Source organism: Capricornis sumatraensis, chromosome 10, assembly GCF_032405125.1.
Source record: "Capricornis sumatraensis isolate serow.1 chromosome 10, serow.2, whole genome shotgun sequence".
In the NCBI taxonomy this organism is placed as follows: Eukaryota; Metazoa; Chordata; class Mammalia; order Artiodactyla; family Bovidae; genus Capricornis; species Capricornis sumatraensis.
Window position 1 is genome coordinate 4,027,970 of NC_091078.1, and position 15,466 is coordinate 4,043,435.

At 42.1% G+C, this 15,466-nt stretch overlaps 1 protein-coding gene across 3 annotated transcripts in view; it reads right to left on the reverse strand.

The window, feature by feature from the left end:
- SHLD2 (shieldin complex subunit 2) overlaps nt 1-1,106 on the reverse strand; it is a 76,219-nt gene extending 75,113 nt beyond the window's left edge. For all 3 annotated transcript variants that reach the window (XM_068982275.1, XM_068982274.1, XM_068982273.1), the window contains exon 1: nt 1,020-1,106. The gene's annotated coding sequence lies outside the window, so the exon portion shown is untranslated. The remainder of the gene's footprint in view (nt 1-1,019) is intronic.
- Nucleotides 1,107-15,466: the final 14,360 nt, after the last annotated feature.

Genomic DNA, 15,466 nt, shown 5'->3' on the forward strand with positions numbered 1-15,466 from the left:
AAATATACTTTCTATGTTCTGAAGGATGATTTAAACCATTAAGCATTTTACAAAGCTTTTGAAGTCTGTCAGATTTTAAATGACAACAGTGAAATTTCAAAAAGAACCGGAGAAGTCAGCACCAAAGCTAGTTTAACATTAATAATAAGTGATCTAATAAATAGGTCTATGTTTGCCCAGTCAGGTTTTGCGTATTATGTCAGTTGGAAAGCCGGAAGGAAACTGGTTTTAACTCCCATACAACCTGTATCATGACAACATCACTTTATCAGAAATGTAGCTGATATCAGCATAAACACTGAGACAGTTTAAATTTAAAACCGATTTTTCTTTCCCAACTATTTTCATAATCATTCATGGTAAAGAACTGAGATGACTTAAAAAAAAAAAAAGGGTAATTAACACTTACTGAGCCCTTCTATTTGTCACGTACTACATGATTTTTTCATTTAGTTCTCACAGCCACTTTGTAAGATATTAACCTTTTAGAGAAAGAAACAGAAGCTTTGAGAAATGAAGTACCTTTTCTAAGGTCACCTAGCTAACAAATAGGCAGAGCCAAGGTTCAGACTCTGATGCCCATCATTATAATGTTCCAGGGAACTACCTGTCAGTTTCTTAATTTATTTCACTATGATAATATAATATCAGAACAGAGAAAGCAGAGTAGAATAATGATTTCGATTATGAACTGTTTTAGTACCTCAAAAGTACTATAGGGTGATGTTGACCTTTTAAAAATTCCTAGGACAGTCACTGCAAAAAAGAATATACAAATACCTTCAAGGGGGTCCAGTGGTTAAGACTCTACACTTCCAATGCAGTGGGCACAGGTTTGATCCCCAGTTGGGGAACTAGGATCCCACAGGCCACAAGACACAGTCAAAAAGTTAAAAAAAAAAAAAAAGGAAAAAAAAAAAACCTTCCATTTAAAATAGGCTTTCAAGTAGGGAAAAAAAGCAACAAACAAGTTTGAGAAATGCTGAACTTCACTGGTAACAAAAAGTACAACATAGTACCTGGAGCCTGGAATATCTGGGTTTGAATCCCAACTCTTCACTTCCTAGCCTAGCCATCGGATTTTGAGCATGTCATTTCACCATTCTTGGTGTCAGTCTTCTCATCTGTTAAAAAAGAAAAAAAAAAGGAAATAACTGCATAAGACAGACTTGCTAAAAAGATTAGAATGATTAATACATCTGGGGTTCTTAGAACAGAGCCTTAAAATAGTAAGTGCTTGATACAGGTTAAATTATTAGTACTAAAATAATTTCCCTGAGTCTCTATTAAGCTGATAAAAGTTGATGTTCATTATAAATGGCCAAGCAGTCAAGGGATATTTATAGAATGCAGTTTCCCAAACTTATACGATAGAACCCACTTTTCACAGACCATCCTTCAAAAAGACTGGTTAATGTTTTTTAAACTAAAAAATTTTTTAAACAAAAAAAAATTTTTTTAACCAAAAAATTAAAACAAAACAAACAAAAAGTACCCTGAGAAACAATAAAGAATTCCATCACTAAAATTAAATCTGTTTAAAAAAATAGCAAGGTTAACGCTTCCCAGGTGAACACAATGAGGTGCTGGAAGGGTGGTGTGTCGGACGATCGCCCAGGAAGCTCCACACTCCTGCCCCCCTACCTTGCTCTACTCATCGCTTCCACCTGGATGTTCCTATGTTGTATCTTTAATCTGTGGTTGTTGTTCTTTAGATGCTCAGTCGTGTCTGACTACTTGTGACCCCATGGACTGCAAACAGCCAGGCTCCTCTGTCCATGGGATTACCCAGGCAAGAATAATGGAGTGGGTTGTCATTTCCTTCTCCAGGGGATCTTCCCGACCCAGGGATCAAACCTGCGTCTCCTGCAAGTCTCCTGCATTGCAGGCAGAATCTTTACCACTAAGCCAGCAGGCCAGTAATATCTTTGCAGATTGTAGCATATGGGTTTGGTGACTGGAACCGGTACATGTAGTAGAATGGAACATCGTTTTATTTTCCATTCTCATAACCTTCACTGGCTTCAACTGATCATGTCTCATCATAGTAGTCATTCAATTATCTACAATACTGTGTGGAAACTATTCGTCCTCATCCAATCTACGGCCATTTGAATAAAGACATGTATGGTTTCCATTATCAAGATATATCTAAGTCTCACATCTGTTGTATAGACTTGAAGTCAATATTCAAATCATAGTGTTTTTCCATTTGGTAATTATTGTGTCCATTTGGCAAATTTAGTCATTACCAGGCTTCCCTGGTGGCTCAGTGGTAAAGAATCAACCTGCCAAGGCAGGAGACACAGTTTCAATCCCTGGGTCAGGAAGATCCCCTGGAGAAGGAAATGATAACCCGACTCCAGTATTCTTGCCTGGATATCCCCATGGACAGAGAAGCCTAGAAGGCTACAGTCCACGGGGTAGCAAAAAGAGTAAGACATGACTTAGCCACTAAACAGCAACAGTCATTACCGGAAGTGCTAATTATGCTATGCTTCCATTTAAAATTTTTTCTAAGCAGTATGTGTCAGAATATTCAGAAATGCTTACATCCTTTGATCAAACACATTAATTCTCAAGAATCTACACTATGAAGATAAATGAGAATACAAGATAAAGTCTTATATAAATACACATATTACAACATTGCTTAATATTGTGGAAAATTAGAAATACTGAAAATGTCTAGGGAACTCCCTGGCAGTCCAGTAGTTAGGACTCCACGCTCACTGCTGAGGGTGTGGATTCCACCCCTGGTTGGGGAACTAAGATTCTGCAAGTTGTGTGGCGCAGCCATAAACAAGCACACAAAAGTTTAATTTTAGGGGAAGAATTAAACAAAGAGTGGCACATCAGTTGCACTATACAGTCATTACAAATTCTATTTTAAAGATGATGAATAATGCTATGTGAAAAAGCAAGTCACTAGTTTACTTTTGAAGTATAAGCATAATTTTATAAAAGCCAACAAAACACTAAGGAATCAAAATTTAAGAGAAAAGTTCAATCTAAAAATACAGCGAGACATCAACTATGGTTGATCTGACCCGTAAGGTGAGCCTTCTTCCTACTTCTCTATGTTTTCCAAGTTTCTTTACTGAGTATATCGATTTTGCTTAAGTCTAACTTGACACCACTTGCCTTTGAGCTAAAAAGTTCTACTAAATGACAAAAGAAACAGTGAGAAGCAAACTGGCTTAGTGGGCAAAGATGGGAAAAGTGCGAAATGTGATTTCTTTCAAAGGTTCTTTCTTATTTTGCGAGAGGCAGAGACGGTCACACGTACAAAACAGCCATGTTTTCTTGCTAGCAAAGCTGTTCTTGGTTTGTACAGTGAAATCCCACACATCAATATTTCTTTTATGTGCGTGTGTGTGTGTGTGCACAGTTGTGTCCAACTCTTTGCCAACCTGGGAAGCTCCTCAATATTCCTTAGTTTTTCTTCCAAGTTCAGTTCAGTTCAGTCACTCAGTCGTGTCTGACTCTTAGCGACCCCATGGAATGTAGCACACAAGGCTTCCCTGTCCATCACCAACTCCCAGAGCTTGTTCAAACTCATGTCCATCAAGTCACTGATGTCATCCTACCATTTTATCCTCTGTCATCCCCTTCTCCTCTGCCTTCAATCTTCCCCAGCATCAGGGTCTTTTCCAATGAGTCAGTTCTTCCCATCAGGTGGCCAAAGTATTGGAGCTTCAGCTTCAGTATCAGTCCTTCCAATGAATATTCAGGACTGATTTCCTTTAGGATTGACTGGCTTGATCTCCTTGCAGTCCAAGAGACTCTCAAGAGTCTTCCCCAACTCCACAGTTCAAAAGCATCAGTTCTTCGGTGCTCAGCTTTCTTTACAGTCCAACTCTCACACCCATACATGACTACTGGAAAAACCATAGCTTTGACTAGATGGACATTTGTCAATCAAGGAACATCTCTGCTTTTCAATATGCTGTCTAGGTTGGTCATAGCTTTTCTTCCAAGGAGCAAGCATCTTTTAATTTCATGGCTGCAGTCACCATCTGCAGTGGTTTTGGAGTGCAAGAAAATCAAGCCGGTCACTGTTTTTTGTTCTAGAGAAACATGATGAATCATGATTCAAAGTATTCTGTGACCTGAGAAAGTCTGAAAACATATTTTAAATATGCCAAAGATTAATGTAGTATAGCCTTTGGTTTTAAGGCATTTGGGGAGGTAAAACACTTAAGGGTTTTGCAACTTTATGAATTGATACATTTTCAAAATTCCAGAAATAGATATTTAAGGAATTGGTGCTTTCACTGCTGTGGCCCGAGTTCAATTCCTGCTCAGGGAATCAAGATCCCACAAGCCATACAGTGCAGCCAAAAAAAAAAAAAGACATTTAATATGTAGCATTTCAGGTTATATTTATAACTTAAATATGGATTAGCTATTGCTACAATGTTACTAAATTCACATACCTCTAAAGAAATCAAGAACTATACATATTGCTATTTGTGACCTCCTTTTGTGATTCAGAAACTTTTACACTCCTCAACCTGGTGCCCACTGTGCAAAGGTCTGAAGACCTAATGATTTCTCATTTCAATTTGAACTTAGGCTTATCTCTACCTATATACAAACCCCTTAGAGACCAGTTTGTCAAGGTCAAAAAATCAAGTGAACACCAATCAATTCCACCCCTGCCTTCCTCCTTTCCCAAGGCTAAGCCTTGCCATAAAAGAAAACAGTCCCATGCTAGGGTTCTTTATGACATTCTTCACAAAGGCCACAGACAGCTAAACGCTGCCAGATAGACCTGAAAACAATGAAGTCATCGAGCTTTGTGCATAACCCAGAATTTCAATCTGTCAGCATCAAGGCATTTTCCCAGAAAATTAATAAAAATTTTGAGATTAGCTAAGACCACCACGTTCTTACAATCATCCGAAATGTACGCCCCTTCAATTAATCCCTCTTTCCTGCTGCACTCTGATCCCATTCCTACTCGGTACTCTCTCCCTCTTTGACCATCACACGCCTCCCATAGCTGTACTTCTTAATAACCCTTTCCACTGTTTCACTGCAAACAAATTCCCTAAACCCCAACCAACTTAAATTGGTTGCCAGCAATCTTGTTCTCAAAACTAATCTGGGTGCAAGCTAATCTCTCCCCACTCAGCAGACATGAAGCCTTGCGACCCCATGGACTGTAGCCTACCAGGCTTCTCCCATGGGATTCTCCAGGCAAGAGTACTGGAGTGGGTTGCCATTTTCCTTCTCCAGGGGATCTTCCCAACCCAGGGATTGAACCCGGGTCTCCTGCATTCCAGGCGGATGCTTTAACCTCTAAGCCACCAGGGAGGCCACGTGAAGCATGGCAGTTATGCCTTACTCACCAGCACAATTCTTCACCCTCAAATAAAAGCACATCTTCCGAGAGTTAGGCCATCTGTTAGGTCTCTCCCCTTGTCATCGCCTGTCCTCCTGGTCACTCTTTCACAATCACTAACGGCTTTGGAACATGGTTCAGTATCTTCCCACCCCTTGCTCTGCCACCATTCTGAGCAACTCACTTCCTGTTTAGCTGACTCCTATAAAAGTTTAGCTCTACAGTTTCCTTATCTCCTCCAACTCCAGGAATCTTTACCATCTCTCCACTTCAGAAACCCATAGCCAGATCTCACCTTCAGCCATACCAGCAAGGGCTTCTCCTATTTAATCTTAAATTCCAATACCCACGTCTCAGCCACTACTACAGAAGCTACTTCCTGGTTTCATTTGTTTCCTACTCTGCCTATCCTCAGTGGCCCAGAACTCCAAATGCTCATACTACTGAAATTTCTTTCATCCTTTGTCTGCTACACTGGGCTGTAAACTCAAACTAAAATCAATCCAATTGCTCAGCTTGTCCGCTCAAACCCTCAGGCTGGTGAGGCCTGAGAGATAGGGGGGAAAAATCACCTGACAACTAAATATACCAGAGCCATGAAAAATTATTACAATTCTTCTAAGTAATAATCCAATTCAGTTAGCCCTCTCATTTCTCTCAATGGTCTTCTTGAAATTCTCCCTTTCTGCATTTCCCTAGTGGCCCAGTAGTTAAGAATTCACCTTGCAATCCAGGAGACACTGGTTCAACCTCTGGTCTGGGAACTAAGATCCCACATGCCCTGGGGCAACTAAGCCTGTAATACCATAACTACCCCAAGCCCAAGGAGGAGGAGGGCCTAGAGGAGCTATTCCACATTCAAGGTCAGGAGGGGCGGCTCCTTACCTTGCATACCCCTCATGCAAGGTAAGGAGCAACAGCTGCGCTTTGCTGGAGCAGCCATGAAGAGATACCCCATGTCCAAGGTAAGAGAAACCCAAGTAAGACGGTAGGTATTGCAAGAGGGCATCAGAGGGCAGACACACTGAAACCATAATCACAGAAAATTAGTCAATCTAATCACACTATGCAGGGTTCCAAAGAATTGCAAGAAGAGATAAGAAAGCCTTCCTCAGTGATCAATGCAAAGAAATAGAGGAAAGCAACAGAATGGGAAAGACAAGAGATCTCTTCAAGAAAATGAGAGATACCAAGGGAACATTTCATGCAAACATGGGCTCGATAAAGGACAGAAATGGTCTGGACCTAACAGAAGCAGAAGATATTAAGAAGAGATGGCAAGAATACACAGAAGAACTGTACAAAAAAAATCTTCACATCCAAGATAATCACGATGGTGTGATCACTCATCTAGAGCCAGACATCCTGGAATGTGAAGTCAAGTGGGCCTTAGAAAGCATCACTATGAACAAAGCTAGTGGAGGTGATAGAATTCCAGTTGACCTATTTCAAATCCTGAAAGATGATGCTGTGAAAGTGCTGCACTCAATATGCCAGCAAATTTGGAAAACTCAGCAGTGGCCACAGGACTGGAAAAGGTCAGTTTTCATTCCAATCCCAAAGAAAGGCAATGCCAAAGAATGCTCAAACTACCGCACAATTGCACTCATCTCACACACTAGCAAAGTAATGCTCAAAATTCTCCAAGCCAGGCTTCAGCAATATGTGAACCGTGAACTTCCTGAGGTTCAAGCTGGTTTTAGAAAAGGCAGAGGAACCAGAGATCAAATTGCCAACATCTGCTGGATCATGGAAAAAGCAAGAGAGTTCCAGAAAAATATCTATTTCTGCTTTATTGACTATCCCAAAGCCTTTGACTGTGTGGATCACAATAAACTTTGGAAAATTCTGAAAGAGATGGGAATACCAGACCACCTGACCTGCCTCTTGAGAAACCTATATGCGGGTCAGGAAGCAACAGTTAGAACTGGACATGGAACAACAGACTGGTTCCAAATAGGAAAAGGAGTATGTCAAGGCTGTATATTGTCACCCTGCTTATTTAACTTCAATGCAGAGTACATCATGAGAAATGCTGGGCTGGAAGAAACACAAGCTGGAATCAAGATTGCCGGGAGAAATATCAATAACCTCAGATATGCAGATGACACCACCCTTATGGCAGAAAGTGAAGAGGAACTAAAAAGCCTCTTGATGAAAGTGAAAGTGGAGAGTGAAAAAGTTGGCTTAAAGCTCAACATTCAGAAAACGAAGTTCATGGCATCTGGTCCCATCACTTCATGGGAAATAGATGGGGAAACAGTGGAAACAGTGTCAGACTTTATTTTGAGGGGCTCCAAAATCACTGCAGATGGTGACCGCAGCCATGAAATTAAAAGACACTTACTCCTTGTAAGTTATGACCAACCTAGACAGCATATTCAAAAGCAGAGACATTACTTTGCCAACAAAGGTCTGTCTAGTCAAGGCTATGGTTTTTCCAGTAGTCATGTATGGATGTGAGAGTTGGACTGTGAAGAAAGCTGAGTGCTGAAGAATTGATGCTTTTGAACTGTGGTGTTGGAGAAGACTCTTGAGAGTCTCTTGGACTGCAAGGAGATCCAACCAGTCCATTCTGAAGATCAGCCCTGGGATTTCTTTGGAGGGAATGATGCTGAAGCTGAAACTCCAGTACTTTGGCCACCTCATGCGAAGAGTTGACTCATTGGAAAAGACTCTGATGCTGGGAGGGATTAGGGGCAGGAGGAGAAGGGGACAACAGAGGATGAGATGGCTGGATGGCATCACTGACTTGATGGACGTGAGTCTGAGTGAACTCTGGGAGTTGGTGATGGACAGGGAGGCCTGGTGTGCTGCGATTCATGGGGTTGCAGAGTCGGACACGACTGAGCGGCTGAACTGAACTGAACTGACCAAACTACTGAGCCTGTGACCTGTTTAACTGGAGAGAAGCCTGCACACCACAACTAGAAAAACCCTCATGTCAGGACTCAGACACACCACAGCTAAATAAATAATTAAACGTTAAAAAAAAAGAACTTCTCCCTTTTCCCTCAAACTCTCTCCTACAATCATCATCTCCTATGATCTCGGCTGATGAGGTGGTCCCCCCACTTCATGAAAAGCTAATCAAGTGTACTGATGCCCCGTGTCCCTCACTCTTCTCCATCCGCACCATCCTTCCTTCCTTTATCCCTACTGTGGTGGGACCAAAATTCCTATTGCCACTCAATCCTAGTATCCTCATTCTGCTCTCTCCATGCATAAGGACAATTTCACACACCTCCTCCTTCTTCCTGTATCATCAACTTCTCCCTTCCTCTGACTCTCTCCGTTTAACACATAAATATGCTGAACTTTCTCTTGATACACTATGCCCTCTACCTATGATCCTATAGTTCTATAAGCTTTTTGAAAAGAATATCTGTACTTACTGCTTCCACTCTCTCACAACCATTCACTCCAGTTCTCAACAATCTGGCATTTATCTCTACCACAGAGATTTCACTGAAATTATTCCACCAAAGATGATCAATCACCTACTTGCTGCTCTGTCCTCACTGCAGCCAAACTATTTTCTACATTTGACACTGCTGACCACGCTTTTCCTAAAACTTCTCTGTCTTCATTTAATGACATTTACTGAAAACCTACTTTATGATAACAGTTGGGGATAAAATGATGAATATGACAATCTTAGCCCTCAAGAAACTTAAAATCAAGTTGGGGAAACGTCTATGGCAACTCATATTCTTCTTTCAACTTCTCACATCATCCCTTCCTTTCTCTATTCAGCCCACAGATGCTTACACTTCCCCATGGCTCCCCTTTACGCTTATCTCACATCCGTCCCAGGATTACTATATTTATGCTATCTACTCACCGATGATGACAAAATGCACATCGATAGCTGAGAATTCTGTCCTGAGTTCTAGAATCAGGATTTCATTGGTTTTATTCTCTATGAAAAGATATAGGTACTTGTATATTTCACTATCTTGATAACATCCCTTGATAACCAAAGTTTTCAATTTTGATGAAATCCAACTTATCTATTTTTTTCTTTGGCTACTTGTGCCTTTTGTGTCCTATTTAAGGAAGCTCTGCCTAATCTAAGATCATAAATATCTATACCTACATTTTTTCTAAGTTTTTTTTTATAGCTTCAGCTCTTTTAATTAGTTCTTTAATCCACTGAAACCATCACTTTTGAAAGCTAAGCATTTCAATGGTAGTATCTGATGGTTTAAGAGTAAAAAGAGTTTTTTAAACTCTAAAACCATGGCTTTAAATATCACACCCCAAGGCAAGGAAACTGCTGGCAGACTTTACACGTAAGTGAAGTGAGTGAAAGTTGCTCAGTTGTGTCCAACTCTTTGCGATCCCATGGACTATACAGTCCATGGAATTCTCCAGGTCAGAATACTAGAGTGGGTAGCCTTTCCCTTCTCCAGGGGATCTTCCCAACCCAGGGGTCACACCCAGGTCTCCTGCATTGCAGGCAGATTCTTTATCAGCTGAGCCACAAGGAAAGCCCAAGAATACTGGAAGGGGTGGCCTATTCCTTCTCCGGTGGATCTTCCTGACCCAGGAACTGAACCAGGGTCTCCTGCATTGCAGGCGGATGCTTTACCAACTGAGCTATCAGGGAAGCCTTTATACTTTAAACTACAGCATAAAGAAAGTGGCAGGTGGTGACAAAAATGCGATTCTCCCGCAACAGATGAGAGGACATAAAAACCTAGGGAAGGAGTACAGAGAGAAAGAGGAATTGGGAGATCGCTTAGATACAAGTTCAAAGTTTCCATCTCCTGTCCCAGCTGGGGCTAAGGCTGGGGTGAGGAAGATCTCCAGCATGTTTGTGGGGGAGGATCTGGAATAGAAGATAATTATGTTTCCCTTTTCCAAGTCATGGATGAGGGAACTACAAGCCTTTTGGCAAAACTTTACAGCTAACACTAATCCAATGTAGTAGGGGAGCAACAGCCAATAACATGCCCAGACCACACTCCTGAAAAGCTACCTCGGAGTCCCAAGCATGCCAGCATAACGTGGAACCCACTAAGGAGTTTGCTTTGGGCCAATGGACCCAAAAAAGCCTGGGATTAAGACCCAGCATACACAGACTTGCCGACCAGGACCAGAGGCCACGGACATCAGCCTCAGATGCAGCGGAGCAGACCGTGCCATTCAGGACTAAGCCAGTATAAGATACAGTCTCACAGTGGCCAAGGGCACTGCTGCTGCTAAGTCGCTTCAATCGTGTCCAACTCTGTGCGACCCCATAGACAGCAGCCCACTAGGCTCCTCTGTCTCTGGGATTCTCCAGGCAAGAACACTGGAGTGGGAGGCCATTTCCTTCTCCAATGCATGAAAGTGAAAAGCAAAAGTGAAGTCGCTCAGTCGTGCCCGACTCTTAGCGACCCCATGGACTGCAGCCTACCAGGCTCCTCCGTCCATGGCATTTTCCAGGCAAGAGTACTGGAGTGGGGTGCCATTGCCTTCTCCAGCCAAGGGCACAGGATGGTACAAAGGTGAGAGGCCCCACCTCTATGGCAGAAAATATTACATGGCTTCTCTGTCAATACTTCCCACCCCAGAAATAAAAGAGGGGGTGCTGTATGAGAAAACTGAACACTTATCTAAAGGACTGATTATTTACCTGAACATCTGAGTTAACCTGGAATTAACTAAGTTAAACCAGAAGGTACTGGCAAGACTGTTTTCTATTATGTAGTAGAATAAGAAGCCCCAGAAATAAGGTAATTTTAGTTATAGAGAGAAAATGAAAATTACATGTTTGCACATTCAAATTTGTAGCTTAGAAAATTTATGCCCACTATACTTTCAATTAAGTTTCTCACTGAACAAAAAGTAAAAAGGTAAAGCCCTTGCTGACATGATCTACCTCTCCAAAATCACAGCATGCTGTTCTACAGCTGGACAACCAAAATCACTCTGGTTCCCAAGATGTATCAAGGTCTTTCCTCCCTCCCACCACCTTCCCAGGTGGTGCCAGGAGACATGAGAGATGCCAGTTTGATCCCTAAGGTGGGAAGATCCTTTGGAGTGGGAAATGGCAATCCACTCCAGTATTCTTGCCTGGAGAATTCCATGTACATAGGAGCCTGGCAGGCTAGTGTCTATGAGGCTGCAAAGAGTCGGATATGACTGAATGTGTGCACAGACACACACAGACACCCAGACACATACACATACACTCTTCCTCTCCCCTGGTTTTTCCACACGGTGTTTTTCCTTCACTTATACCCAGAGCTCTTTACACAGGTTGCTCCAACTCAGCCTTTAATTTCAATGGGAATGTTTCATCCTTGAAGAAGACTCTCTGGCCACCCTATCTGAAGCTGCACAGAACCCTGATACTTCCTCTCCAGCACTCCTTGCAATCTAACCTCCAAAATTCTTCCTTGTCTGTCTTTTTCACCCCAGGGTCTGGTCACTAATAGGTGCTCAATAAAGAGTTTTATATAAATGAATGAACAAAGTAAAATGAGAGAGTCAAAATAAACTTTAAAATCTTCTAATAAATCTGAGTATTAAGGAGTTAAAAAAATTAAAAGTAGGACTTCCCTGGGGGCGTGGTACATAAGGATCTGCCTGCCAATGCAGGGGACACGGGTTTGGTCCCTGGTCCGGGAAGATTCCATTTGCCTCAAGGCAACTAAGCCTGTGCTCTAGACTCTGAGAGGCGCAACTGCTGAAGCTCGTGCACCTCGAGCTCACGCACCACAACAGAAGCAGCCACCACAATGGTAAGCCCGTGCACCCCAAGGGAGAGCAGCCCCCGATCACCGTAACCAGAGAAAGCTCGTGCAAAGCAAGGAAGACCCCCCATAGCCAAAGTAAACAAATAACGCTCAAAAAGAGATTGCACTGGCTATTCAAGAGTCTTCGAAAAACAGGTAGAAGCAGACAACCACCACATTTCAATTTGGATATCAAAGTCATATAAACGACCATAAGTAAGTCCCTATTTCTATTTTAAGAACAATGCAATTACAGAGTTTTACAAAGACAGTATGTAAATCCAGAGGGTGCCTTCTCCAGGCGAAAGCCACTACAACAGAAACACAGGACAGAAACAGATCTGACAAAGAATCAAGGCAAGTGTCTTTTAAATTAAAATAAATAGAGTCCATAAGAATGAAATGCAGCCCATAAAAACTCTGAAGAACAACAGAGTCTGTTTGAATACAATGGAAAGTGCTTCATCCTCTTTCATGGTTCCGTGATAATGTAATAGGATATCAGTTCCTTCCACATGAATTCATAACACTAATGTAACTTTAAGAATACAAAAGTATCTTATACGTGTCTGTGTGTGTTTAAGTTAATCACGATAAATAGCAGACAAACTAAAATATGTGAATAACAACATAAGTTCCAGTTCTCCAAAGTGATGATCAAGATTCAAGCCAACTCATCCTACGAAAACAACTAAAAACACTAGGCAAAATATAAAAAGCAAATTCTTAAAAGTCATTAAGCCATAATAAGAGAGTAAGGAATACCCAGTTAAAATTCTGTGAGAAAACCAGGAACCTACCATAAATTAGCACTGGAGCTGCTTTTGATCTGAGGGCATTTGACCTTGGGGAAAAATAAAAATTTTTGTTTGATGGTGCCGTAGGCTGTGAGGAACATAATTCAACACACAGGACCCACATAAGATGACAAGTCTAATGAGAGAGTATCCCCACAATAACCGAGAACGCCAAAGGGCAACACTCCTACGGTAACAGTTACCCGGAAATGAACCAGTTCCCAAAGTCCGGTAACCAAGTCTTGCATGGTCTCACGGTCCTGGGAGTTACAAACCTTGGATTAAGGTGGCACTTTGCCTAATCCCAGGTGCCTATAGAATAAAGCATAAAAAACTAAAAAGTTGCATATAAAGAATAGGTAAGACACACAGAAGATAAAGTGAGAGATGATAAAATTGGGTCGAGACAGTATTTAAAGGGGTTAACAGCTGAAATTACCCTGGAACCCATGTCAGATCCCCACCTCTAGAATCAAAACTCACAAAGAACACACACACAACAGAGTACATCAGTAAAGTCGATGAATAACACGTAAACTCACACTCCAACCACAGTGAACTACGACATAGCTGTGGAATTCATGGGATTCCCTGATGGCTCAGCAGTAAAGAAGATGCCTGCAGGAGGTGAGGGTTTGATCCCTGAGTTGGGAAGATCCCTTGGAGAAGAAAATGGCAGCCCACTCCAGTATTCTTGCCTGGGAAATCCCGTGGACAAGAGGAGTCTGGCGGGTTACAGTTCATGGGGTCGCAAAAGAGTCGCTTACAACTTAACGACTAAACAACAACAAACTATTTCATACCATTTTGATCAGGATTTTTTTGTTTTGAAAAAGAAAACACTTGGACCACACTTAAAAAGTAGAACAAAGATATTACAAAGATACACATAAATGAGAAATGAAATTAAAATTAGAAAGTCATCTTTCTGACCACATCGCATCAGCCGTGGCTAGCCAAAAGGCAAGTGCTGTTCAAAGGTACCTTCCCAAAAGGCAGTCAATCATCTGCAGCCTGAGGAACAAGGGATTAAGATCACATGACCACCTGAAAGCATGTCCTGCTGTGAGGACAGCGCAGTGACCTCAAGATCAATAGTATAGCCACTCTCACATCCGTACATGATTACTGGAAAAACCACACCTTTGCCTATATGGACCTTTGTCAGCAAAGCGATGCCTTTGTTTTCTAATACTCTATCTAGGTTCATCATAGCTTTTCTTCCAAGGAGAAAGTGTTTTTATTCCAAGGCTGTGGTCACCGTCCGGTTGCCACAGATTGTCAGGAGAAATATCAATAACTTCAGATATGCAGATGACACCACCCTTATGGCAGAAAGCAAAGAAGAAGGAAAGAGCATCTTGATGAAAGTGAAAGAGGACAGTGAAAAAGTTGGCTTAAAACGCCGCATTCAAAAAACTAAGATCATGGCATCCAGTCCCATCAGTTCAGTTCAGTTCAGTCGCTCAGTCATGTCTGACTCTTTGCGACCCCATGAACCACAGCACGCCAGGCCTCCCTGTCATCACCAACTCCCAGAGTTCACTCAGATTCAAGTCCATTGAGTCAGTGATGCCATCCAGCCATCTCATCCTCTGTCGTCCCCTTCTCCTCCTGCCCCCAATCCCTCCCAGCATCAGAGTCTTTTCCAATGAGTCAACTCTTCGCATGAGGTGGCCAAAGTACTGGAGTTTCAGCTTTAGTATCATTCCTTCCAAAGAAATCCCAGGGCTGATCTCCTTCAGAATGGACTGGTTGGATCTTCTTGCAGTCCAAGGGACTCTCAAGAGTCTTCTCCAACACCACAGTTCAAAAGCATCAATTCTTTGGCGCTCAGCTTTCTTCACAGTCCAACTCTCACATCCATACATGACCACTGGAAAAACCATAGCTTTGACTAGACGGATCTTTGTTAGCAAAGTAATGTCTCTGCTTTTCAACATGCTATCTAGGTTGGTCATAACTTTCCTTCCAAGGAGTAAGTGTCTTTTAATTTCATGGCTGCAGTCACCATCTGCAGTGATTTTGGAGCCCCCCAAAACAAAGTCTGACACTGTTTCCACTGTTTCCCCATCTATTTCCCATGAAGTGATGGGACCAGATGCCATGATCTTCGTTTTCTGAAGCCAACTTTTTCACTCTCCACTTTCACTTTCATCATTAAAAAGCAGACGGATCTTTGCTGACAAAGATCCGTCTAGTCGAAGCTATAGTTTTTCCAATAGTCATGAAAGCTGAGCTCCAAAGAATTGATGCTTTTGAACTGTGGTGTTGGAGAAGACTCTTGAGAGTCCCTTGGACTGCAAGGAGATCCAACCAGTCCATCCTAAAGGAATCAGTCCTGAATATTCATTGGAAGGACTGCTGCTGAAGCTGAAACTCCAACACTTTGGCCACCTGATGTGAAGAACCAACTCCTTGGAAAAGACCCTGATGCTAGGGGGAAAGATTGAAGGTGCAAGGAGAAGGGGACATAGAGGATGAGATGGTTGGATGGCATCACCAACTCAATGGATGTGAGTTTGAGTAAGCCCTGGGAGTTGGTGATGGACAGGGAAGCCTGGCATGCTGCAGTCCACGGGATCTCAAAG